At 47.3% G+C, this 25181-nt stretch overlaps 1 long non-coding RNA gene across 2 annotated transcripts in view; it reads left to right on the top strand.

Annotated features, from left to right (window-relative positions):
• The window catches only part of LOC115341743, a 101634-nt gene that overhangs the window by 62983 nt on the left and 13470 nt on the right, over window positions 1-25181 (top strand). Inside the window, exon 3 of one of the 2 annotated variants that reach the window (XR_003923514.2) lies at window positions 24822-24924. The exons of the other annotated variant lie outside the window; for it this stretch is intronic. This is a non-coding gene — a long non-coding RNA (uncharacterized LOC115341743). Of the gene's footprint in view, window positions 1-24821; window positions 24925-25181 lie in introns of those variants that run through there. 2 annotated transcript variants of the gene reach the window in all.

Genomic DNA, 25181 nt, shown 5'->3' with positions numbered 1-25181 from the left:
ATCAAAGTGACTTGCTGGAAGGCGATTTTCCTCCAAGTGACTGAGCGCACAGTATGCATGCATGCCATGGTACCCAGTTTGCCAGATGGCTCCCTGGCATCTGATCAGGGCTTTCCCATGTAGCAGGGAAGAATGTAGTTGAGAAGGATGATAAATGGTCTGTGAAGATTTGTCTGGTACTGTTTTGGTCTTCTGGGAACGAGGACCTCATAGCAGATCAAATGTCTGATCTTTTGCTGGCATAAGTGTAACTCTACCAAAGTTAATGGAGTTGTGCTGATTTACACCAGCTGAATTTATACCATCAAAAATCATTAATTTGCTCTGTCTCTTCTCCATCTTTCCCCTCTCCTTGGATTAGAAATGAAGTCTATAAAGCTAATACGGTCCCTGCAGCAGCATAACTTCCACAGAGTGTTTGCTTGAAGAGGTTAAAAGCCCTATAAACTGCTTTACATTCTCTAATAATAGAATGCAGATGCAAAGGGGAAGGATTTGATGGTCAATTAATGCAGGAACTATCCAGTGCTTTGCATAGATCCTACTCCCTGGCTTTGAAATACAATGCCCAATTAAAACCTTACCCAGAACTATGCCGAGATTAAAAAAGTAGTAATACTCTGTAACACTCTAGGTAGCATGCTGCAGTTTTCAGGGTGCCTCTGAGCTGTTCCTCATAAACTCTTGGATAAGATTTGTCTGGGTGTTTCCAATTGCAGCTGCTCCTGGAGAAAAGCTGTGAAGTAGCATTCAGCTGACGAAGCTGGAGAGAGGGTTAGTTTACGGAAGAAAAGAGGAGGGGGGTTAAGGAAAGAGTTGACAATCCCTTATGCATTCTTCTGAAAGGAAAAGAAAATGATAGTTCCTGTAAATGTTCTGCCCTTCAGCTGGGTTCTCCTGAGGCCTTGCTGCCATGCTAGGCCAGGCAGTGCCCGCAGAGTGGCTCTGGGGATGGGCTGGGCTGACACAGCTTCAGCATATTCCGGTAACTTATTTTGCAGTTAGGTTGAGTATCACTTGCTCCAGCTCTTAGGGGTGGATGGTATTGATGCAGTATATCTCTGCATGCGATGGTGCCTCCAAAGGAAAGGTGCAGTTTGAGCAGACCTTATTTGGCAGAGTGAGAGAGGTTGGGTCTGCAGTAGTGTGGATGTTTGGACTTAATAGTCCAAAAGGTGGAATGAAAGCTCTTCTCTTTCAGTAGTCCACGCCACAAGTAGGAGCTGAAAGGGGAGGAGGCAGTTTGGGCAGCAAGGAGCACCAGCAGTAATTAATCAGGGTAACAGCCAACCCCTTCTTGGCTCTAGAGCTTACTCACTGGCAAAAGACACCAATGTGGAACTGTATCACCTTCTTTTAAGGGTTCTAGTAATTTACTTGTTGTACAGAGTGACAGAAAGGTGGAAAAGCAGGGCTCTGCATCCCTGAGGTCCCTGGAGACGCTTTCTTCAGGACTGAGCCTAAAGGCACAGGCTACTTTAGCTGGAGAGACCTTCCCCTGGGCTGCCAGGCTGTCGGGACTGAGCCCGCTCCTTGGTCTGCTCTTGCTGGCTAATGGATCTCCTCTGCATTAATCAGACAGAAGGGAGGGGGATCACATCACCGACCTTAACCACCAAAACCTTGGGTAGCTCATACAGCCATTTGTTCATCTGCCTGCGTGGTCAGTGCTCAGAGACTATCTCTTCAAGGAAAATTAATGATTTCATAGTAGAGATCCAAGGAAGGCCAGTTCCTTTCTCATCAGGATCACCTTCAATGTGCACAGAGCAAACTGGTAACTGAGCAAAGCCAGTGCCTTGGGCAGGGATACGTGGTGGGGGTGGCTTCCCCTGGGCCTGAGCAGGAGGCATGGCAAGTCCATCTGTGAGGCATCAAAACCCTGATGGCAGCCCAGCATGTCTTGTTATTCTCTCTCTGCCTCTCTTTTTCTCCCTTTCATGGTTTTGTAAAGACGACTGGAACATACAAAGGTTTTTAAAAAAGTCTTCAAAACAACTAATAGAAAGAATAAATCTATCACAGATGGCCTAGAGCCTGTTGGGGATGGGGAGTCTTCCAGGTGGGTCTTCAAGTCCAGTTTAGATTGAAGGTTTTGATGTGTTTCCGTCTGAGCTCACGCACCTTCTTCGGCCCCTGGTTTTAGTCCCAACTGCGTAAAATCTCAGCACAGATTGCCAAGGTCAAGGGGAATTGCCCGAGTTTGGGAAACTAAAACTAAATGAATGGAGCATGATATGAAAGCATAATGGGGCTGATTTTTTTATTGCAGGAAGGCCTCTCGACACCGTTCTGACAGCATAAAGGGTCATTTACGTCTATTTTAAGCAATGTAAAAGCTTGATCCTCATTTACACATGCTGAAAAGAAAATATAATATGTACCAAGACTAAGCCCCTTCCTACTGCCAAAGTGATGGAAAGAGACTTTAGTGTAAATAAGGTTCAGGCCTGTTTTCAGTTTCAGTGCCACGAACGTGCTGGTGCAGACGCAGGAAAGATGCCAAATGTATTTATTTTGGCCCAGCAGGGTGTTTCTTCAGTTTTCTGTCTGCAGAAGAAAGTGAATGCACACATTTTGGCTCTGCCTTCCACAAGAGCCACTGGAAGTGTCACTTCCCCCCTCTCGGGCAGGGACTGAGGACGCCGTCCCGAAGGCCACCGCACAGAGGATGCTCTTGTTGGGCAGGACCTGGGGGACCGGCGGCTGCTGAATGAGCACCTTTGTGGTGAGGGTTGCGAGTTCTCTGTTTCCAGCTGCTAAGCTGCTCCCAAGGACTCTGCAGCAACTTTGAACCAAGCAGAAACCAAGGATGCACAAGCTGACAAACTCTGTTTGTGTCAACTAAAGAAAAGCAGCTCTCTGCCGGCTGCCGGAAATGGGCTCCAGACCTTCTCCTGGGGTGGAGGAGACACGGAGTAGCTGCTCAAAGATGTGAGTAGTTCCCTAAACAGGATGATGATGACAATTACAGGCTGATAGGGCCTCAGTATTTACATCTCCTTAACTAGTCAAACTTTCAACCCAATCAGAGTCCGGGAGAGCATTGCTCTTCCCCGAGAACATTGAAGGAGACTGTGATTTATCATGGGGCACAGGGGCAAGTGGCTGATACTCCACAGAGGTTCAATAATACGGACCATCTGCACACAGATTGTGATGCAGCCTCTCCCCATCCTTTTTTCTCTCCATGTAGGACAAGGGGCAGCCTAGATCTGAAGGGAGGTGCAATTTTAAGCAGGGCTGACGTGCCTCTGTGCCAGCGTGGGACGGATTAGAATTAGTTTCTGCTAATTTGCTCCACATGGAGCTTTCAGTTTGAATTCTGTCTCCCAAATTAACAGGCAGACCACCCTCTCAGTATCCTGACTGCTGTATTTCCCGTTGTGAGGGAAGAATTTGTCATCCATCCCGCTTTTCCTGTGGTTCAGGCAGTGTTGTACTCGTTGCTCCCAGGGAAAGGGTATCTATAGCTGTGTGTATTCAGCCTCCTGGGACCTCTGAGCTGATCCAAACCTGGGCAGTCATTTCAGAAAACAGCAAACCTTGAGGTTTGGGAGCAGGAAGGATGCACAGACCAGTGATTATTACCTCCCGATTTTTTTTGTTCCTGTCTGAATCCCAGGTTGTTCCTGTTCAGGAGGCTGTTCTTAGTAGTGTCACTGCTCTCCTTAGCAGAAAAGTCAAAATAAGTCTTGCCAGAAAAGATCCAGGGGCTCTGATTTCTTGCAAGTACTCATGAAACCAACTGTTTTTGCAGAGTGGCATAAAAAAAAAGGGTAGAAGGTCCTGTGGCAGTCCTTCTGCTAATGAAGACCACAGCTTCTCCAGCTGGGCCATGCCCACAGGGCTGAAAAAGCTAAAGGCTACAGCATAGGCTTAGTTAATTTGGCTGAGGGTGATGCACTTGCACTGCAGAAACACCAAAGCTTCATAGTGAGACGTGGAAAATACCTGTTCAGCCCATGAATTGATGGGGCCCATCTGGCACCCCATGCAAAGGGTGGTACAGGGTGTGTTTTGTGGGGTTTCACTCAGTCCAAGGAAAATGCCTTAAGTCAGATGGTTCCTTCAGGAGTCTGTTCAACCAGGCTTGCGTGGGGGAGGTTGTCCCTAAAGGTCCACCTTCATGTTCCACTTCTCAGGCCTATCCAGCCAAATAATTCATTCATCTCTGTGTCACCTGCTGAAATTTTCTGTTGATTGTTACAAGGAAGAGCAAGCCACGGGGCTGGCCTTGGACAAATTTGGTTTGTTTTTTTCCTCTTTCTCAGGATGTGTTGACATCCTGTGTGCCTTTGCATGGGTTGTTTCAGTCTCTCTGTGGTTAAGTTCCCACCTGAAAGAACTATATTACTGTAATAACAATCTCTCTCATGGCCACAACAGCTTGGGTAATTCTTAGCTATGTAATTTCTCAATGAAGGTCTGGACATTTCCAGTAGCTTCTGAGTCATTAAGAAGCTGTTTACTTGGAGCCATAACTATTCTTGATAACTTATACTGAGACCACGGAGCACTTCTAGGAGCCATGTAGATGTTCAGGAGCCCCATACAAACCTCAGGTAGCACAGCTCTTGAACCAAAGACTTGCTGCCCATAATACGAGGCAGAATGAGGCTGAATGTTGGGCAGTGCTGGCTACTTTGAGCCCAGGCAGTTGGGTACACAGTGGTGGTGTGAACCCAAAGTATCGCCACTAAAGGCTGAGTTTTGCCCTGAGCCACCCTACCATGTGTAAATCTGAAGCACCTTCACTGGATGCTAATGAATAAACTCAAATGAATAAACCTGAAGATACTTTTATAATATTTTCACATTTGCCTGAGAAACAGTAACATTTCTTTCTGTTTGAACTTTCAGAGAGTCCAATATTTCATCCTTGCTTTTTAAGATTTTTGTTACATTTTGATCCCAGCCTCAGTGTAAGAGCTAACTTTGTGCTCCTGGATTCTGACCATAATGAATGGTGTTTTGTGTGTTAACTGTAGTGATGTGTTTGCAGGCAAAGGCTGGGGAAAGGTGGAGGAACAGAGTTTCTCTGTTTGGGCTGTTCCAAGCCGGTGTGTTGCAGAGTCCTTCCTGGTTATGGTCTACATGAAATCTTACCGGTGCATCTGCAGGGGTTTTATAAAAACTGTCCACAAATTTATTACATCTTTTCAGCCAAGAAAGACTATCTCTAATGGTTCTAACTCAAAAGGTTTCATTTTGTCATTTCCAAGCTGGCTTACTTCTCTTGGTTATTTCAAAACAGGTGTCTTAGAAATTTACCTACATTTAATTTCCCAAAAGCCTTTTTCACAGCCCAAATGAAACTAGACAAAATTGGTGAAATATTTTATTTGATTTCTAAGCATCTTTAAAACTTGTTTTTATTTCAAGTGGGGTGAATTGATCTCTGTGCCTTTTTCTTCAGGGCAACCTGAAATTATTTACCAGAGAAGCAAAGAAATCATTTATTCATCTAGTTCTGGGGTTTACCTCTTTCCCAGGGCCCAACAGTGAGTCAGTCTACCCTTCAGTGCTTTTACCTCTGTTTGCCCTTCCTGGTAATTTTTATTACATACTCTTGAAGTCAGCAAAATAGACTTTCTCAATGAGGGAGTATCTGAGCCTGGGTGTTTATTGCTCTTCCATGATGACTGGCAGCAGGCGTTCCCATACAATGGGTCCAGCATGGAGGTGTCTTGGCAGATGACTTTCCCCTGTGGTTTTCTCTTTTTCCTGTCTGCTGGAAATAAGATGAAAATATACCTCTCGTGTACTTTGTCCTATATCATGTGCAGGAGATGGGAATGCTCCTTGGGAAGAGAAAGAGAGCAGGTCATCTGTAGAGCACCCATCCATAGTACATGGGTGTATGCTCGAGGGCTCTGTGAGCACAGTTGTGTTGGACAAAGGCATGGAGAGAGCTGAGTCCTGGCAGACTGGTGCTGGGGAGGGCTCTCACTGGAAATGCAGAAAGCTCAGCAAAACCATGCTTCACCTGGGTGTCCTGTTCTTCTCAGACTTCTTGTAAGGAGCAGCTTTGGAGGTGTTGCTGGAGGTGTTCCCAGTAGAAGTGTTTGGCTGATATGGTGCATTCCCTGTCTCTCATCTGGACCTGGCCTTGTGACTCTTAAGTTTATTTGCTGGGCCTGGTGTCACCTAGCTGAGGGTGCTGCCAGGAAAATGCAGGCTGCTCTGGGGCTGTGGGCTGCTCTGGAGCGTAGAAGAGTGTCTGGGCAATGATAGTATTTAAGTGACCCGAGTCCTGTTCCTAGTACTGTCACAGGCTGTCTGCTTAAACTCACTCTACCTCTCTTCTCCATCTTTAAGTGAGCAGTATAATATTTCTTTTGTTTGTTTTTTAGAGCACAAACAACTCATGCAAGCTGGAAAGCCTTTACCAGTAATTCCCAAACACACAAATATGTGCCTGCAATGTGGCACTTTTTAGAACAGCATCTACTCAGATGGTGGAGAATCCATCACAGCCCGGGGTGAGTAATTCCAATGGCTCATTACTCTTTCAATTACAAACTGGCACCTTCCTTGCAGTTTGAATTTGTCTAATTTTGGCTTCCAGCCATTGGATGTTGATATGGCTTTGTCTGTTAGATTAAACAGAGTTCTGCTATAAGAGATCTCCTCTTTAGTAAGTGCTCTTTATTGTTAATAAGGTACTTCTTCCTCTTCTTTTTGATAATCTAAATTATTAAGCACCTTAAGTATCTCAGTGTGAGCAGCTCCCCTCCCCCCACAACCCTCAAACTGTAATTGCAGTTCCCTCCTGAATTCCTGCTTGGGTACCATTCAGTTGCCTGATAAGCCCGTCATGCCATTTGAGACATCTGTGTAGAACTGGCAGATCTGCCACATCTGCAGTGGCACTAGATGCAGGTATCTGCATTTAGGCACCTGAATCAAGCCCTCAGATTCCAGAAGAAGGGTGTAAGATCCATCTCCCCTAACTTGAACCACCTCCAGGTTTAGTAGTAGACCAAACCTATCACCTAGTCTCCTGAGTACATCTTGCTTAGTCAAAGTGCTTCTGTGGTTTTCTGGTAACTAAGTCAACACTCACTAAGCTGCAGTTGCCCAGAAGGTGACTCTGGCGTGACGTGCCTGTTCTGCTGCCCATTGCAGCAGCTGTGGAGCCCCTGGTATGGCTGTGAGGTCCTACAGGAGGGCAGCTGGGCAGGCTCACATCCCCAACGGGGACTATCTAGGCTACTGACAATTTTACTTCTGCGGGTTTTGGGGAGGATGCCATGCTCGTGATATAGACCCATGCCCTGCTTTGCCAGTAAAATCTAGCAGGGTTAGGTGGTTGATGCTGATTATTGTGGCCTCAGGGACAGAGCGTTGCGTCATCTTCTGTTGTTTGGTCCTGGGTATCTTAGGAATTGCCCGTCTTTGTGTTGTTGGCAGGGAACTTTCAAAGAGAGCCATCGGCCACGTTCTCCACCCTCATGTCTATCTAAGGGGAACCTGAAGAACGCCATCGGTTTTCTCATGGCTTTTCAGAATGTGTTGACTGGGGATGGCCTCTGTTTTAACGATGTTTTAGAGCTGCTTGACAGTATCCTGGCTTTTCTTAGTGTAATTTGGGTTTATATACAATGACTGATCATGTGCCAGGAGTTTTATTATGGACAACAAATCTCATTCAATCGGCAGCAGAGACCAAACAGCCATTGTTTAACCTCACTACTTAGAACAAGGTTGGATGACTTCAGGCATACCAGATGGGACCTACCACCCTCACTCTGCTCTACATGAGTAATCAGCAAGCGGACGGCTGCAGATTTCCTTGTGAACTGTGTTGTGTAGGAGCTTGTTTCAGGCCCGGCTAGAAAGCTCTGCTGTCTAATATGGGATGGAAGGTCTTTGATGCAGTCTCTGGTGAGTCGGACAAGGTGGGACTTCATATCAAGTCTTTGCCACCATGCAGCCGTTAGAGTGCAGTAGCTGAGCAGAGTAACTTCCCGTTTCACGAGACCCTATTTTTCTCTGTGCCAAAGGTATTTTCGATTGATCCAAGTGTAGAGAGGTAGTTAGTCCTCTGGGGCCTGTGAATCAAAGGCTCCAGGAGATCTCTCTCTTGTGCACTGTTGATAAACTAGTCTGTCTTCACCACCTTCGCCCAAGGCTCGGAAAGATGTTTTGGAGATACTCTGCTTGCAAACTCTCATTTCATGAGCAGCCAAGCTCTGTGGAGTATATTTAGTGAACGCACAACTAAATGAAACATGAACAGCCTGATCATGGCAGGGTAAAACACACAGATTCATTGCTCAGGTGAGAAGGAAGTGCGGCAGAGCGCTGAGAGAGCCTGAAAGAACAAGCATGAGTGTGTATAATCCATGGTGTGAAACCAATGCTATAAATAACAGGCTGATGGAAACCAGATCTGTTCTGCGTATGCTTCCCATTTCTACTCCAGAGCAAGAAACTTGTTTGCAGTGAAACGCTCATACATGGCCATGCTTTGGCCTCTGTTCCTTCCCCCAAGGCATGTGCTGGTCCTCCTGAGACCTTTAAAAGGAGGTTCTGGGCGTGACCTGGGAAAGGAATGTGCAGATCTTGTGAAAGATTTCCTATCGGCCACTACATGTAAGGGTAGGCCAGCATCATTCATTTTATAATAGAAATTATCTTTCTCACTTGTTCCTCCCTGCCCCAGTTTTACAAAAGAAAAACGTTGGGAGCCAAACTAACTTGTCTGAGGGCAGAAGATGGCTGTAAAAATAACCACTGCTGATATCAACATCCAGGGCTCCACTATTAATGTTTGATATTTTGGTCTCTTCAAGCTGCCAGTCAAGTAAAGCAGAGAAGGCAGGAATTGCCATATATAAATGTCCTCAGTGCTAAATCTGACTGTGAGCCATCAGAGTAAATAAGTTTGTTTCTGTCTTACCTCATATTCATGTAAATGACCATGGCCAGTGGAAGTAAGCCTACATAAGGCCAGTGTGAGTGGGAAGCGGTGGTACCGCTGGCTTCAGGAATGTAAGGAGAACTGAACTTTGGCTACCAGTTTTCAGGGAGTTAAAGAGAAGGAAGCATATTCCCCAAGGCAAACAGCGGAGACCCATTTGGAATAAATCTGCTTGCTGGCTGCACTCCTCATGCTGGCAGTCAGCTCATTTATGATTCAGGCCAAGTTTTGCACTATGGTCAGCTTTAACTAATAAAGATCTAGCAGGGTACCTTGCTAATCTCATTAGATGGAGAGGTATGTTTTGGTAGCGGTTTCTGGGGGAGGACAAAGAGAGGAATATGTTTAGCAATTCCAGCTCAAGCCATTTCTGTCAGATTTTTTTAAAAGTGTGTATATATATATATGTATACGTAGCATACACATACATATATATATCTACGTTTCTGCTGTTTCTACTTAAATCTTCCACTAAAAATAGTGGTACCAGAGGCCCCAGTTACCAGTCCCCAGGGATAACTGCATTCCAGGCTATGGGGACTTAGAAAGTCCAGTAGTGTCATTGCTCATGGCTGGGTACTAATCCACAGAGGTCTTGGGGTCCTTCTTGTACCTTGCTTGGAGTTAGACATACTGACCCCCCCGCTCCCCATCAAAGTCCAGGAGAAGCTGTGATGTTAAAGCCTGCTGATTTCAATGCCTTGCCCGGTGCCTTATTGTCAGGTTTATTTTCAGTGACGCCAATGGATATTTTTCCCCCCTCTGAACTAGGCTTTAAAAATACCAGGAATTGGGCCAGTGTTAATAAATGGCAGTTCTTTCACTTGGTGTATGAGGCATCGCCCCACCCTGCTGAGCCAGGGTCCTCACGGAAGGGGAGAAAAGGGAAAACTTGGTTCTCTCTCCTTTTCTTTTTTGTTCCCAGACCGCTGAGGCTCTGTGCTGGTTTGTGTTAGCTTTGAAGTGCTGTGTGGATCAATTGGCTTTTGACACTGCTCCTTGGGAAGTATCGGCAGGCTTTGCTCTACCCTCTCTCCTGATGGTAGTATTTGTCAGGGGAGCCTCAGCCGCGGTTTCAAAACAGGGCCTGAATTGGACACGTCATCGCTGTCCTCCACATTTGGATGCTGTAACTAATGCAAAGAGGGAAACATATTGATGTCGTGGGATACACTTGATTAATCAATTGGTCAAGGTGGTGGCACAGAGGCTTTGTTGCCCCTTATAAGGTTGTTCCTTCCCCTTTCTTGTGTCACAACAAGGACGTTGTTGTGTTTTGCTGAATCCTTCCTTGCTTGGGGCCAGTCATTTATCAAAAGAGATTTCCATCTTGGACTAATAATTCATCTCTTATTGCAGCCCTCACTGCTCCGAGGGCCCATTTGTTTCCTCTTATCACAGTCTAATTATTTGGTGAAGGAAAATTTCTGACTATCTTGGGGCCAGTGGCCGAGAGTTCAGGAGAACCTGGCTCCCAGGTAGGGACATGCTTGTGAGCATGGGAGAGGGCTTTCCAGGGGGTCAGACCCCATCCGTGGGACTGCTCCTGTGGAAGGGAGGATGGTGTGGGAGTCCAATGGATTCAACATGAAACGCAAAGTGTCTTTCTTTGGCTTAACTTTCCCTTTGTGCATCTTTCACAGACGAATGCTCCCACGTGCATCACATCCACTCATCTCCCACCACCCACTCGCTCACTTTCTCATACACAGACACACTCACACTCTCACACATACTAATAAGAAATCCTGTAAATTATGTTTTTTGGTCTCCCCCTCCCCCTCTCCCCTGGAAAACTGGGAACAAAAAGAGAGTAAGAATTTGTATTCGTATATACTTGGCCAGTGCTGGGATTGTAGAAGGGAGGATGGGTGGATGGATGAACAGATAGTAATCACAGCAGCATAATTAATAATAATGACAGAAAGGCATCCTGCTCCTATTAATAGTGCATGCATAGCTTTAATCAGCTCTATCCACTATCCGACAGGAGAGTTTTAACTAAATCAATTGCTAGTTTCTATCAGAAAGGTTGTTCTGACCAGACTGATGGAGGGATCCCCTTGGTTCTTTATTTCAAAAAAGGAGAAATGATTAATTTATTATTAATTTCTGCATCTTTATCTGACCCAGGATAATTTCTTTCTTTTAGTCAATGACCCCAGTGCAGCTTGGAGGCCATGGAGGATGCGTCAGGGAGTTCTCCAGTTCCCTCTCCCCTGGCTGAGCTTTCTCTGCTCCTCAATCTGCTGCCTCTCAAGCTCAGTGCAAAGCTCTGAGATGGCCCTGGACAGCCAAGCTGGGGAGAGAACTATTAATAAGGGCAGCAGGGCTGTCTGCAGTCACTGTGCCACTGCTATCTTCCTACCACGCTCATTGCTTTATAAAGCATTTTGGAATCACCTGGAGCATGAGAGGTGCTCTATAAAATCAAACTCCATCTCAGTCTGTCTTGCAGCCATTCCCCTACTCCGAAAGCAGCAATAAATTCAGCTGGGCTAGTAACGGCCAGTTGTACCACTTCAGAAATTTTCTTTAAAGAGAAGTTCTAAAATTTCGTTGGTTTATTAAGCATATCATATGTATGAATTGTCAATTGATGTATTGCATGCAAAAGATACAGTGAATATAATAATAACCTTTCCCAACATTTCATTTTGTAGCCCCATTTACGTGAACCAAGCTGCTTCCAATAAATATTTCACAACATGTTTCTCCTCCACAAGTGCGCTTACAACTTATGAAGCAAACACAAATGTTTTAATTCTGACAAAATGAGCATCTTTCATGCACCAGCCTCTATTCAGCACATAGTTTTGTGGCTAAATGGCTTTCTGATTATCATGTCCCAGGATATTACTTCAACTGAAGTGATATGAAATGTCATTAAAAAGTAATGTTCCTCCGCTTTGACAATCATATTAGTAAACATTGGAGGGTCTGCAGGTTATATGTCAGGCAGGCCGACACTAATGGGTTTATTAACATATACAGTAGCACTTTGTCAAACCTCCTTGTTAATCTAAATTTTCGGGTGACAAAAAGAAAGGGAGGCGGGGAGCAAGAAGACGATATTTAAATACTGTTTAGGTTGGACCACAAGTTAAAAGAAGCCAGGAAAGCCTGAGCAAGGTCGGCTACTCCCTGGGCTGCTTCCCTGGACTCACCCAGCCCTCACTCCCAGGCGGGGGTCTTCTCCGAGCTGATGGGGAACATAGACACCTATCCTGGAGAAGACCAAGTGCAATGCATAGGAAAGGGCACAAGTGGATTTGATTCAGCGTTGGGGATGAATTGCTGCGTCCCCATCTGAGCCAGCGGATTTATGGTACAGGAGCAGCCAGGGCTGGGGTGTGCTGGGCACTGTGGGAAAGTCAGGGTATCTGCAGAGCAAACATAAGAGGGCAGATGGAGTTACAGGGACAAATGGGGTATCACAGTGATGTCAGGGTCCCAGGGACATCTACTCTGAAGTGCGTAAAGATATTTGTGCCACCTAAAAACTAATTCTTGGGGAGGATCCAGGCAATGTTGCTGCATAGCCTAGGCATGGCACTGAGTAATGGGGCCGTGTGGCTTTTTAGAGGTGATGGAGGGCTGAGACCAGATTTCCCCCAGGATTCAGGCAGAGGAAGGATGGACATCTGAGCTTGAGGCGGGGATGTGCTCTCTTGATGTCCCCAAAGGATGGGACAGGAATGGGGAGTGGAATTTCAATTGCTGCTGCTGGGTTAACTGACGCTGAGCCCAGCCCAGCCGGTACCTGGGCAGCAGCCCCGGCTGGTCTGCCGAGGGCAAAGGGGGCCACATGCTGCCAGGGGGGCTCTGGGCACCTTTGCAGAAGCCCCTGCGGTGGTAGTGATGCCAGCCAGTGGGTTTGGCTCCCAGGTGAGCAGCAGTGAGACACAGGCTGTGCTCTTGCTGCTCCCCACAGCAGTGATGGAGAACTGAATTTGGCCTGTGGAGAGTTACTTACCCAACAGCGTCAAATGCTTCCCCTTGGGATGCTAGCTAAATACCTACTTCCAGTTTTGTTCAAACAGCACCATCTGCTTGATGGACCAGACGCTCTTCCAGCACGTACCAGACAGAGGTGGCTGGAGGTGCAGAGCAAGTGAAATGGGGCTGTGGGGAGCTGCCCCGAGGGGATCTTTGGGGAAAACCTATTTCCATGTGGGAAATGAATTGCATCCCTGCACCCACTGCCTCCTCCTCCTGACTAGCAAGACTTTGGAAGGGGCGAGTAACAGCAGCGAAAATTTGTGTAGTGAAGCAGATTTCAGGGCTGCACAGATGCCTGGTTTGCTCCGGCACTGGGGAGAGGTGGCACTGCACCGTGTCCTGGGCCCTGGTGGGGTGCTGGAGGTGGTCCAGGCTTCCCACGCATGTAGGGAATAGCACTGTGCCCTTGGGCAACCCTACAACAACAAAGCGGTGTGCGCAGGGCTGGCTGCATCGCGAGGCCCTGCCCAAGTCCTTATAGCAAGGTGGGAGCCTTAAGGACACCACTGAGTTTGGGAAACAGGAGGCATCTGAGGTTTCAAATTGTTGAAGACAAACCCACCTCTCTCTCCTCAAATATCCTGGCTTAGAGAACCACAAGCTGTTTAAAATCAACTCCTGAGCTAGTTGAGAAAAAGGGAAGTCAGATGCTGAAATTTGGGCACATGGCCAGACTTCAGTCCCCAGGGACACATAAAGCCTGGAGGGATCTACTGGCACCTCTGGGTGCCTCAACACACACCGAGTCTTGGCTATTGGGGTCCGTCATGTATTTTTTTCCCTGCAGAGTGGGATGATATGGGTCTATATGTGGCAGAGTTGTCAGGCATATTTGTAAGGATGCTCTGAAGCGGCAGTTCCCCTTCTCCTTCTGAAAAAATAACTGGACTTGATAAGGCTGTTTGAAGGGACCACTGACTGCGGGGATCCCAGGGCTGTGTTCATTCTTTTGGTTCTGCATTAGGAGGAGGTAACAGCTGAGTTGGGTGTTTCCTCGCACCAACTCTGCGCTCGCTACGGGGTAAGCGAAGTCAATGACTTGCCGTGGTTTTTATTTTTTGAAGCAGGGAAGTGTAAGTACAGTGGGACCTATTCTTGTCCAAATGACTAAGCCTCCGCCAGCCTGGAGCTCTTCATCTTGGCAAACAGATGGTGCGTGGAGGAAAAGCGATGCTATTCATTGCGCTGAAAGGCCTTTGCTTTCTGGAGCGGCGCCTTAAAGGTACAATGGTCTGGTTTATCAGACTGAGCAGTACTGGGCGTTCAGGTGCCATAAAATAGGGCAGAGTTGCAACCGCAGCCTCGGACAGGTCCCGCCTCGAGGGGCCAGGAGGGATCTGTCCTCTGCTGGTGTAAGTTGGCCTCGTGGCTGTGGAGAGCTCAGCCATGGGGCAGAGCAATGGGGCTTGAGGATCCTTTGGGGCATGTTAAGGAGGAGACATCATTTGTCAGTCCAAGAGGGAGCCTCCTTTTCTGGAGCCACTCAAAGCCCCGTGTGCCCCGGAGCTCGGCAAGATGCACGTTCCTGGTGTGCAGATGCACCAGCCATGGCTGCTGTCTCTTGCCAACTCTCATCATTTTGGTTGAATTGCCAAGCTGAGACTGCAGCTGGGCCCGTGGCATGAGCGCCCTTTGCAGACAGGCATAGGGCAGCAGCCCTATGCCCACACAACCATGCATGGCAGTTTCCACCCAGGCTGGGAAACCCACCTATTCCTTTCCCTGCCTAGCAGCACAACTTCTGGATCTGCAGCCACCGTCTTCACCCTTTAAGCCACTTCATCAGCAGGTGGAACAGAGGCTGTGGACAAGCCAGTGCCTCTGCTGCTGGGAGTAGCGCAGAGAAATTCAGGAGCGGAGTGGGGAACGTCATCCCAGAGAGCATCTCCTTCCCTGCTCCTCTCCCTCCAGCCTGCAACCTGCCCCTGCACTCATCTTACCTCTGCACCTCCTCTTATAACTCCAAAAATAGGCTGGTTCTGCTGCCATGACACGTGTACCTCTGACAGAGGAATGGGCGTTATGAGCCCTGGGAGTGGATCCTGTCAATCTGGTGGTTTCTACTTCGTTGGCAGATAATTACAGCACAGAAAGAAAAAGTATTTGCTAAAAGTAGGAACTTAATGAGGTTTATAAAGGACGCTTTGTCCAGGCAGCTACTGGAGTTAATAAAACTCACCCTGGGCTCTGTAAAGGTCTGTAGTGCTTAAAGTCTGAGTTTTGCTGTTGCCAGGCTGTCAATTTGGGGCTGGCATTCGTGAATACTGTCTAATACTCCACAGAGAGCTGTGGGGCTGCAAAGGGTAATGGGGACTCGAGGTTGTGCAGAAACAGCTCCTGAGCATCCCGGTTCACATGTAAGTTGGAGATGAACAGGCACGGCCATTCTCGCGTGCTAGCCAAGGAGTTTGGTTGCTGACGAGCAGCACAATTTCAGACTGATCGGGTCCATGTTTTGAGACAGCACTGCAAACTCCCAAAGATTTTCTGGTTAGGGGGCTCATTATTATTAAGTGCTTGGTGTGTTTGTCTTCATTTGATCTCTTCTAGCTTAAAAGGTCAGCAAGGCTCAGTAGCAAAGCACTCTGAAGATGAAGAGTGGGTATGGATTTTTAATGCCACGCTGTCATCCCTGCTTGTGTGATCCCATTCCTGGTGCTGAGGTGGGACGTGACCACAGGGTGTGGGTGCTGACCAGCACCCACCTATCCCAAAATAGCTGTGGCCCCAAAGGTGCTCACTTGAATTGGTAGTTTATTTGTGGGAGGGAGTTTCTTTTCTCTTTTCTTGTCTTTTTCTTCTTTCCTCCAGTAGCTGCAGTAGAAAAAAACCAAAGTTTAAAAAAAGGGAGGAAGGGCCTGGAGGCAACAGGTTAGAAAACAAATACCAGAAGAATGAGAACTGGAGTTATTTGGAGAGCAGAGTTATTTGCTTTGAGTCCAACATCTATTTTTCCTCTGATTTTTTTTTTTTAAGAAAATGAAAATAAAAAATTTTCTCAAAATAACCCCTTTTTTTTTTGTTTAAAAACTTTAGACAAACTTTTGGTGTTGCCTCTGCTCAGGATAGAGTTTGCAATTTAATAACCTTGTTATGTTACAAATCCTGAGACTTCGTGACTCCTGCAGTAGTCCATCTGCCAAGCAGAGAGCATTTCTTGACCTTTTAAAGAAAGCCAGAGATAATGAACCATTTGGACTGTAGGATGCCCTAGCTGCTTGGAATAAAATCAGCATGGCTGTGAATTTTGGAGAGGAACAAACGTGCAGCTCTGAGCCAGCAGTGCGGGCTGAGAGTTCGCAGTGATCTCCGACTGCAGTAACAGCCATAAACTCCTTTAAAACAGTTAATAAATCAGAGGACATGGGCAGAGTGAGATCTAGGCTTCACAGGGGCTTTAGAAAGTGTCTTGAAAAGTCCAGAGAGGGAGGATTCGACTGGCTGCCATTGAGTTTGAGCTTATAACTAGCAATTTTTTCTCCTTCAAAAATCTCATCAGCTCTTGAGAAATGCACATGCTGAAGAGGCTGATGCTTGTTGGGGGGAGCTGGATGTCAGAAGCTGCTTTCTCTGTTATTGACAGTGTTGGAAAGTTGGTGAGTTTTAGTTCTCTGAAAATGGAAACCTGAAATATTGCAGCTTCACAGGTTTTGTCCCAGGTCAGGTGTCCTGTCTTAGGTTAGAAATGTTCCCTAGTGAGCACCACTGGCCCATTAGTGAAAGGGCCCTTGTGCACCTCAGACAATGAGGCTGGTGAGTGGAGACCGAGCACCCAAACCATCCTTCCCGTGGCCCACCACAGCAGCACTTCAGATGGGCATCTCCTGACCTAACCCTGAAACTGCTGGCTCCAGCTCCCATGGGCTCAGCATCGAGCAGCAGCTGGGGCTCTGCCAGTCTCTGAGGGCTCCCACGGAGAACGAGAGGACCGTGGTTCTTTGGTCCATTCTGGAGACCAGCAGATGTTCACGGATGATCCTTTCTGCATTTATTTGTGGATGATCCTTTCTGCTTTTGGCTCATCAGGTCTCTCCCACTGCCTGGGAATTTGTACCAGGGCTGTAATTTTCCTGCCTCCTGCATGTGGTTGCTCATGCCAGTGCTCTCTGCTTAGCCCAAGTGGTTATGCTTTTTTCAGCCACTGGCTGAAGTACTCTTCCCTTCTCCTTGCATTTTCCATGGTATTTCCTTCTTTGCAGCAAGCTTAGCACAGGAGCACCAAGCTCCTGTCTGGCTCTTCTCTTGCTCCGCCTGCTGCGGCTGGGTGATGTTCCCAGGTTCATGGTGTGGACCCGATTTGGCACATGTGTACGTGAACAGGGACACACGGACACACACACATGTGCACACGTGCAAACCTGGCACAGGATGGGGCTGGCAGGCTGGCACAGACTTTGCTTTCATGACCTCCTTTCTATCGCATCCAACTCGCTCTGCGGTTCCAGCAGAAAGGATGTAGAAAGCTTTTTGGGTGGAGCAGGAGAAGGGATGGCTAACGCGCTCCAGCCCTCGCCTCGCTGGTGCCATGGAGAAATGCATGATTAATTTGTTTAAAACATCACTGAGGATATGTGTGTTCTTCCCATGCCGTGAAACCAGAGCCAGAGCCTTGGTCTGTAATTCTTTTAGGGAAAGATGACATAGTTGGTCTTGATAAACCATTAGTTTAATGTTGATTAAACCATGGTTAAATTATTTACGTGTCTAGCTATTCATATGGTACATAAGGAATTTATTGTAATGGGATGGGTTGCCATGCCTGGTATTAAAAACTTGCTGGTGTGCTCACTAGCAACTAGCTGGCAAAAATAAACAAATAGGATGGTAGGGGAAGGACTTTCTACATTGCTACTGTAGTATAAATGGAGCTGTCATTTATACTGAAACAGCATTAGTTTTATGGTGATTTTTAGACACAGATCTCATGTCATAGCCTGCTTTCCTGCCAGGGAAACACAGGCAGGCTTGCTCTCCTCTAATGGGGGTTCCCAAAGCGTTGCAGAATGTGGCGACCGCCGTGGTGGTGGCGAAGAGCCAGGTAGGACGGTCGCTTAGTGCCATAATAAGCAATCATTTAGCTAAGGGAAACCTCCAAAGTCAACGCTTATAAGGAAAATCCCAGGACTGTTTTGGTGTCTGGCAGAGCAGATGAAACACCAGGCTGAAGGGATTTCTCTGAGAGGTCTTCCACTCTCCATACAGTATCTGCTTTTTTCCTTCAAAGCTGAAAAGCTTGGCACATGTATGATGCACCCCACACTATTGGAGGCCTGTTTATACTGGTCGCTGCAGGGTCTTCTTGTTGCCATCATCTCCAGGAATAAAACATGGACATTAGAAATGGATGTTCATGAGTCTGCCTTCATGCCCAGGCTGGTTTCAGACCCAGGGTCAAGGGTGGTTAGGTTAGAACAACACCCTCTGCGCCAGCGACCTGCGGAGGAGCACGTCGATGGAGCGCTGCCTTTGCATTCACCTGTGTCTCCCTCCTTTGCCATGCAAAAGCTGAGGACAGGGAAGGAAGGAACAAATATTCTCTGGGGATGGCCTCAGCTCTGCCCCACTCTGAGGCTGCATGCAAAGCTGCTGCAGGGCTGGGCTGGGCTGGGGAGGTGGGTGCTGGGGCCCAGTGGAGGGCAGGGAGGAGCTGGCACAGAGGAGGAGCAGGTGAGTGGAGAGGGACCACTTTCATCTGCTCTGCTAGCAAGCAGTTGAGGCGAAAGCTGGTCACAATGGGAGGGGTCCAGGCACATTTTAGGAAAAAATAAAATTACTTTTTTGTGGTACGATGAGTTAAGAGAAAGGATGATATGGTGTGTCAGAGAAAACGGTGAACCCCTGAGATGGTCCTGCCTGTCCTGTGTTGCTCTGGTAGCCTCCAGGGAAAGCTTCAGATTTTGACAAAGCCCCAAATTTGGAAATTTTGAAATGTTGTCACAGAGCCCTGTGCGCTACCCTCCTCACTCAGAGGGGCTCCCACTGATGTTATGTTCCTAGGCTGTATTGGGGTGGTGCTGCTGGTGGAGGGGAGGCAATGAGCCCGGAGGGGTTGGGGCATGTCGGGGGGGGGGCCCTCACCCCGGCGTGGCTCTGCCTCCATGGATTCCCAGGCCCGTGGTTTCTAACACTCTTCTTCAGGACACTGAGGCAGGTTGGGTACTGTTATGTTGTCCTTATTATTGATCTATAGACCGATAGATCCTGCTGGCCAGGTGAAGATCAACATCTTGGTATATATATGGGCCATGGCTTGATTTCACCCAGCCTGGGTGGACTTGCTGGGTATCAGAAGGTGTTTCCTAAAGTCTGTGCTACTAAAAGAGTTTAGAGGGCCTGCTGGGGCCCCAGGGAGTGAATGACATCTTCTCATGCCCAGTGCTCATCTGGCAAGCTCAATATGCTCCTCAAGGTAATTTTTTAGGCCAGCCTTTCTTGGTGGTCACAGTCGGGACTCAAAGCCATGGCTTGCTCCAGCTGAGGGTCTCTACAGCTCCCTTGAGACTCGGGGGAGTCTCATGCCTGGGAGCTGGAGGTGCTGGGAGGAGGATTGAACTGGCTGGGGAGCCTATGCCTCTTACAGCTCTCACCTGCCAGCTCCAAAGCATCAGGTTTAACTACATTCCCAGTAGTCTTGCTTTCCCACACGCTGTTCCCAGGCAAAAGGCTGAACACCAGTCGGGGTCTCTCCCATCACCTTACTTCAAATAGCGTTTCTTCCCCTCTGCCAGCGCTGAGTTTCTTTGCTTGCATCCCACTGGGATACAACTCCTGACCCCAGATCTCGTACCCAAGTGCAGACAGCAAGAGCCATAATCCTCTGGGGGCTGATATCGGGGTTTATAAAGCCCCATGTCTTCCTTTGGCCATCGCTGGCGGGTGGGAGGATGTTAACTCAGCTCCTGTGCGAATGCCTGTAATAGGAACGGTGCCTGGGGAGGCATTTGGTCCTCGTTAGCAGATGCTCAGTAGCTGTTTTGTCATTTTTCTTGTTTGTCATAAAAAATAAATACAGTTTAATAGATGATCTTACAGAGCAGGTTTTGGCAACAAAATAGACCGTGTCCCATTATAAACTTGATGTGTATAATTTAAAGCAAGATGGAATATAAAACCATTTCCAGCTCAGATGAGGGAGAGAGACACAGATTTAGGTCTTGATTGTGCTGAAATGAAAAACAGCACATTCTCGGATAGTGTATTAAATCAGGCATTCTGTTTTATGCAGTCCAAACTATAAACAGCCTTTTTCAGAATAATTAATCACATCATTTATTTTTTGGTTTGAAAAGTTTGGGGATGGGATTTCTTTAATTTCTTTGTGTATTTTTAGAGATACCGTATGCAAAAGAGCAGCCCTAAACACCACAGAAGATTATTTGGAGACCAGGGAGGACTTTAAGGGGATGTTCCTGTCAAAATCCCATCCATTAGCAGAGATTTAAGAAATGCCCTGAGGAGTCCTCAGGAATGCCATGTCTGATGGGGAAAGCTGGGCTCTGGAGCCAAGGCCAGGGACGTGACATGGCAGCGGGAAGGTGAGTGGCAGAGGCAGCAATGCAGCCGGTGATGTGCTATCCATCTCTGCTTTCCCAGACCAGTGTTAAGAGCGGATTAGTGGGGACTGGAGGTGTCTGTTAGCAGAGGATCCTCCTTGTCTGACCTGCTGGCCTGCAGTGTGCTCGCCTTCCATCCAATGTGGAAAACCTGCCCATTCTTCTTGCTTAAACTGGGCAGTTAATTCCTACTGGGATTAGAAACGGGACAGGTCTCCACTATCAGCACTGTCTCCGTCATCCTGCAGAGCTATGAGCAAAGGACCCAATGCCCCACCACTGTAAATCAGCACAGCTTTACTCGAGCTGGAAGAGGGATGCAGATTTCTGCCAAAGAAAGAGAGAGATCCAAAGCGCATTTCCTCCATCCTCCCATTGCATAAAGCAACACTGCTCCTCTGGTTTTGGAGCGACGAGGCTGGCTTGCCTCGATCTGCTCTGGCTGTTCAATTCTGACTTCAGCAGAGCCAGCGTAAATCCAAAACAGTTCTAGGGAAGTCAGTCAAGTTCCTGACTCAAGGCTAGAGGAGATAGGAAACTATTCACAGCTTGTATTTAGCTGTTGACGTTATATATAAAAAGCTGGCTGAATGCAGCAACAATGTGCTATAGGCAGGGCACTAATCTCTGTTGTTATTAAGTTTCCTGACATTTCCCATTATTAGAGCTTCTTTACAGTTGTTTATAGGACTGCAAAACTTTAATCTTTTAGGTTGAAAAACATCACCCATGTGCTATCCATGACACAGGTAGGGCTACCGGGTGAAATTTTGCTTTTTCTTGATTTTGTCACGATCTAGGAAGCTGCACAAACCCCAGCTGTGTTAAAAATAGCAATCGATAAAGCTGTAAAGTCTCGCACCCCAGAGGAGTTCAAGCCAGCATTCCTCCTGCCTGAGCAACCCTCACTTGTGCCATGCTGTACATGTGGGTACGGGTTTTAATATGTGATTACATGCTGCTTTCCCTATGGGACCCCCCCACCTCTTTCAGTCGGTAGGAGCTGTGCCGAGGTATGCCGGGGTGAAGGCAGGTCTAAGAGATGCAGTGGCAGAGGCAGGACCCCATGCCCTAGGGCCAGCAGCATCTCGTCTTAACCATGCTACGTGGAATTATCTACTCATCCCTGGCGATAAATAACCCACCAAGTCATATAGGAAACCTACCTTGCTTCTGTAGCAAGAGGCTATACACTAATGTGCATGTGCAAGAAGGTAAACCAACCTTTTTTTTTGAGCTGGAAAGTGGCATGTTTTACTGGAAAACCAAACCAGTTTGCTTTGGCTGTGCTGCCGCCCATCCTCATGGCAGCTGTGCTCCTGCTGCCATTCCCTGGTTGGGAGACTTAATGCTGGAGGTGTTGTGGCAATATGTTGGAGCTGAAATGTATCGGCTTCATGCCAAAATAATTCACTTAGGGTTGTTTGGCTTTTTTTTTTTCCGATGAAAAATCAAAATTTCCTCTGCAAGATGAGACATGATTTCAGTAGGATGGGGGAGGATTGAGTGTTGGTGGTGCGGGAAGAGGAAATAACGTTCTTTAAAAAAACCACCCTAAAAATGACTTTTCCTTTGCAAAATAAATTTTATAACACATTTTTCTACCAGCCTTAATTTTCAACAGTATTAGCAGTTTGGTGCCAGCTCGATGAGTGCTGGAGCAGCTCACATTCCGGTAGAAAAGAGGTATAAATCCTAGCACCAAAACTGAGGCTGGCAATGGGCCTTTCTTGCTGGCACCCTGTGGAGTACCCCCTGTGCGGAGGCAGGAGAGGAGACCATCTCAGTGGGATCAGTGCACAAAGCTGTGGTCTTCTCACAGCTATATCAGAAATACAAATTCTGTAATGAACCATTCAAGCGTAGAAATTCATTTTGTCTATCAGATGGCTGATACAATAGTTGTGTGAATAGACAGCTGGGTTAGTGATGGCATTAGATAACAATCTCATCTGGGGAGAAGTTGTTCCTAAAGGGTCTGATTTGGGCTTCCACACGATGTTGTGTTGCATCTGCTCAGGACTGGCCACCTACTGTCACCAAAGATGCATGTGGAGTTGCAGGACAGTGACTTACGGGGAAAGACGACCTTGCGTTTCGGATGCAAGGCTTGAATTCAGTTCCTGGTTCTACACTACAGTTTCTTTTGCCCACGTGTTGGTCTCCTTGTGCCACCAGCAAGGCATGGAGCCACCGTGGTGTCCAGGGGTGGGACCTCCCTGGAGCTGGTTGTATTTTATTAATAAGCCAAAAGAGAGCTGCAGGCTTCGGATGCCATTGCAGCTGATGGATGGGGTCAGGGTGTGTGTGCATGCTCTGAGCCTCCGTGAGCTCTGGCTGTTTGTCATCCCCAAACCCAAAGAGGAAAAAACGTAATTTTCAGGACATAAAGAGCAGAAAAGGTTTCACCGCTCGCTGGTTTGCTTGAAGGAAATGGATCAATAACATTTGATACATAACTAAATAAAACCAAGCCAGACCCCAGCTCACTGGATCTTCAGGGATGTATTTTGTGGCTGAAAAGGTGGCTTTTCTCCTTGGAAATGGCACTAACTGTTTTCCCTGTTTTGTGGGTATTAAGGGAAAGAAATGGGAACTTTTCTTTTCTGTTATTCTTTCTGGTTTGATCTGGCCTTTGTCGAGTGACACCCTGAACGCTGGTTATCAGCACTCGAGCTCCTGCCCCCGTTTGCAAGGCTGATGCAGTTTCACTGTAGTTGCTTGTCCATGAGCAGATTTGATCCTGAGGAGTGATGGTGGATAGAGGATTTGCCATTTGCTTCAGAGAAAGAACAGCTGCTGATGGTTCACTGCATTCCCAAGTGAAATTTGTGGGGAGAAAGGAGGTATTGAGCAGGTGTCTTCTGTCGAAAGCATTTTGTGAAACTGTAATTTTCCAGTTTGATATTTTTTGGTAGAGTTTTTCTATTTCTAGAAATATTTCATGGAGTTTTGGACCACTGATTGGCTTTTCTCCACCACTGTAGGACTATTTTTCTCAATCAAAACCCCCTAATTTTCCTTTGGGTTGCTCCTTCTCAAATTGCTGCCCAGAGCATGGCCTCTCCTCCAGCTGTGCAATGGCTGATGGAAAATGATGTCCTCTAGCTTCTATAGTGAGAAGGTCCTACACCTTTCTTGTACAACTGCTCCCATGGAGCTGTGAGAGGAGGATGGTTTACCACCAGGTGAGATGTCTCTAACGTCGACAAATGTGACTGTCTTTTAGTGGATCTAGAGACCTTCCCAGTGTGATGGAGCCTCCAACCTCTACCTCTCTGGCTAGCAGGACAGTTGCAGCTCAGCTTTGTCCCTGGGCACTGGCTCTGTGTCCTCCCCACCTCACCAGTGCCACGCTAAGAGAGGTCAGCAGGGAGCCGAGCACTCCATGGTGATGGAGACCTCGTGTTTGTTTTCCCTTCTCACTGGCGAGCTGTGCATCTCCTGAGGAGGAGCGCAGGAGCCAACAGCTGGTGGGAACCGAATGGCTGTGGTGAAGTAATGACAATCTCTGGCGTAGGAGCTCTGAGAAGTTCCTCTGTTATGTGCTGTGCCCCCAGAATGAGTAAATAAAAGCCTCCTCATTTATTTATGATGCAAATAGCAACTGTGCTTCAGCTCTAGGATTTGTTGATTATTTATTTAGAGCCTCTTGTCTCAGAGGCACTGGCTGTTTGCGTGCAGGAGGCATCTGTCTGGGTTGTTTACCCACAAATAGACATTTTGCTTAGGCTGTGGCTGCTAATGTTTTTGAAAGCCTGCTGTGGAAACGGAAATCCTTCTGGGGAGACACAGATCCCCTGGTCCTTCCTCTTCAGAGTCAGTTGCAGCAGCTCACGGTCCCACTAGCCCCTCTGAAAATCCCAGTTGCTCTGTGTCCTGCTCCTGTGGAACAGTTGAACACTGAGAAACTCTGGGCATGAAGGTTTCTACTGTGATAGCACCAAAGAGTGATGGCTAAAATCTAGTTGCTGTATGTCCTTAGCCTCAAAAAGCCAAAGGGAAAATGGGTAGGAGATGGATATAGGCAGGCATGAAAACAATGAGACAGTATTTGGCCTAATATATTAGTGATGGTTGCTCGGGACCCCCTTCCTCTCCCCCCATGATGGGAGACAGACTGTTACTCTGTGCCAGAGGTGTTGGATTTGTCTTGTTCCACAACCAGACACGAAAAGAAGGTTTGTTGAGTTCCTCTAGACCTGGGGAGTGAATTGGTGCTGCCTTGTGACTGTTATCCCAAGGTGCCTTTAAATACTCCTGGTTCTTCTCAGATTGGTGGCTGATAAAGTTTTGGCACTTGGCTTTTGGAAGCTAATGACACTCAACCTTCTCAGGTCATCCCCTTGGCTTTGACAGTTGATGGAGCACAAATGTTCCTGCAGAGAGCACCCTGTTAGTGGTCCATGGCATGGACCAGACCTCAACTCCAAAGCTTTGGTGAGTACAATCCTGCACAGCATTTTCATTGAGTGCAAAGGCAAGGAGGGAGAGCCTTGTCCCAGCAGATGGATTAACCCAGAAGGGTTAGGTCTGGTCGCAGTTGTGGCACCATCATGGGGCTCAGGGAAGAAAGGCACCAGCAGCTGGCCCTGGCCTGCTGCCACTGTCTCGTTACCCACCAAGTTATCCTTGCTGAAATGTCTGTCTTTAAGTATCCTGTGCAGAAATCCCTTCTTTGTAAAATGATGCCACAG

Source organism: Aquila chrysaetos, chromosome 5 (genome assembly GCF_900496995.4).
Source record: "Aquila chrysaetos chrysaetos chromosome 5, bAquChr1.4, whole genome shotgun sequence".
Lineage (NCBI taxonomy): Eukaryota > Metazoa > Chordata > Aves > Accipitriformes > Accipitridae > Aquila > Aquila chrysaetos.
This window is presented reverse-complemented; position numbering and strand designations above follow the sequence as displayed.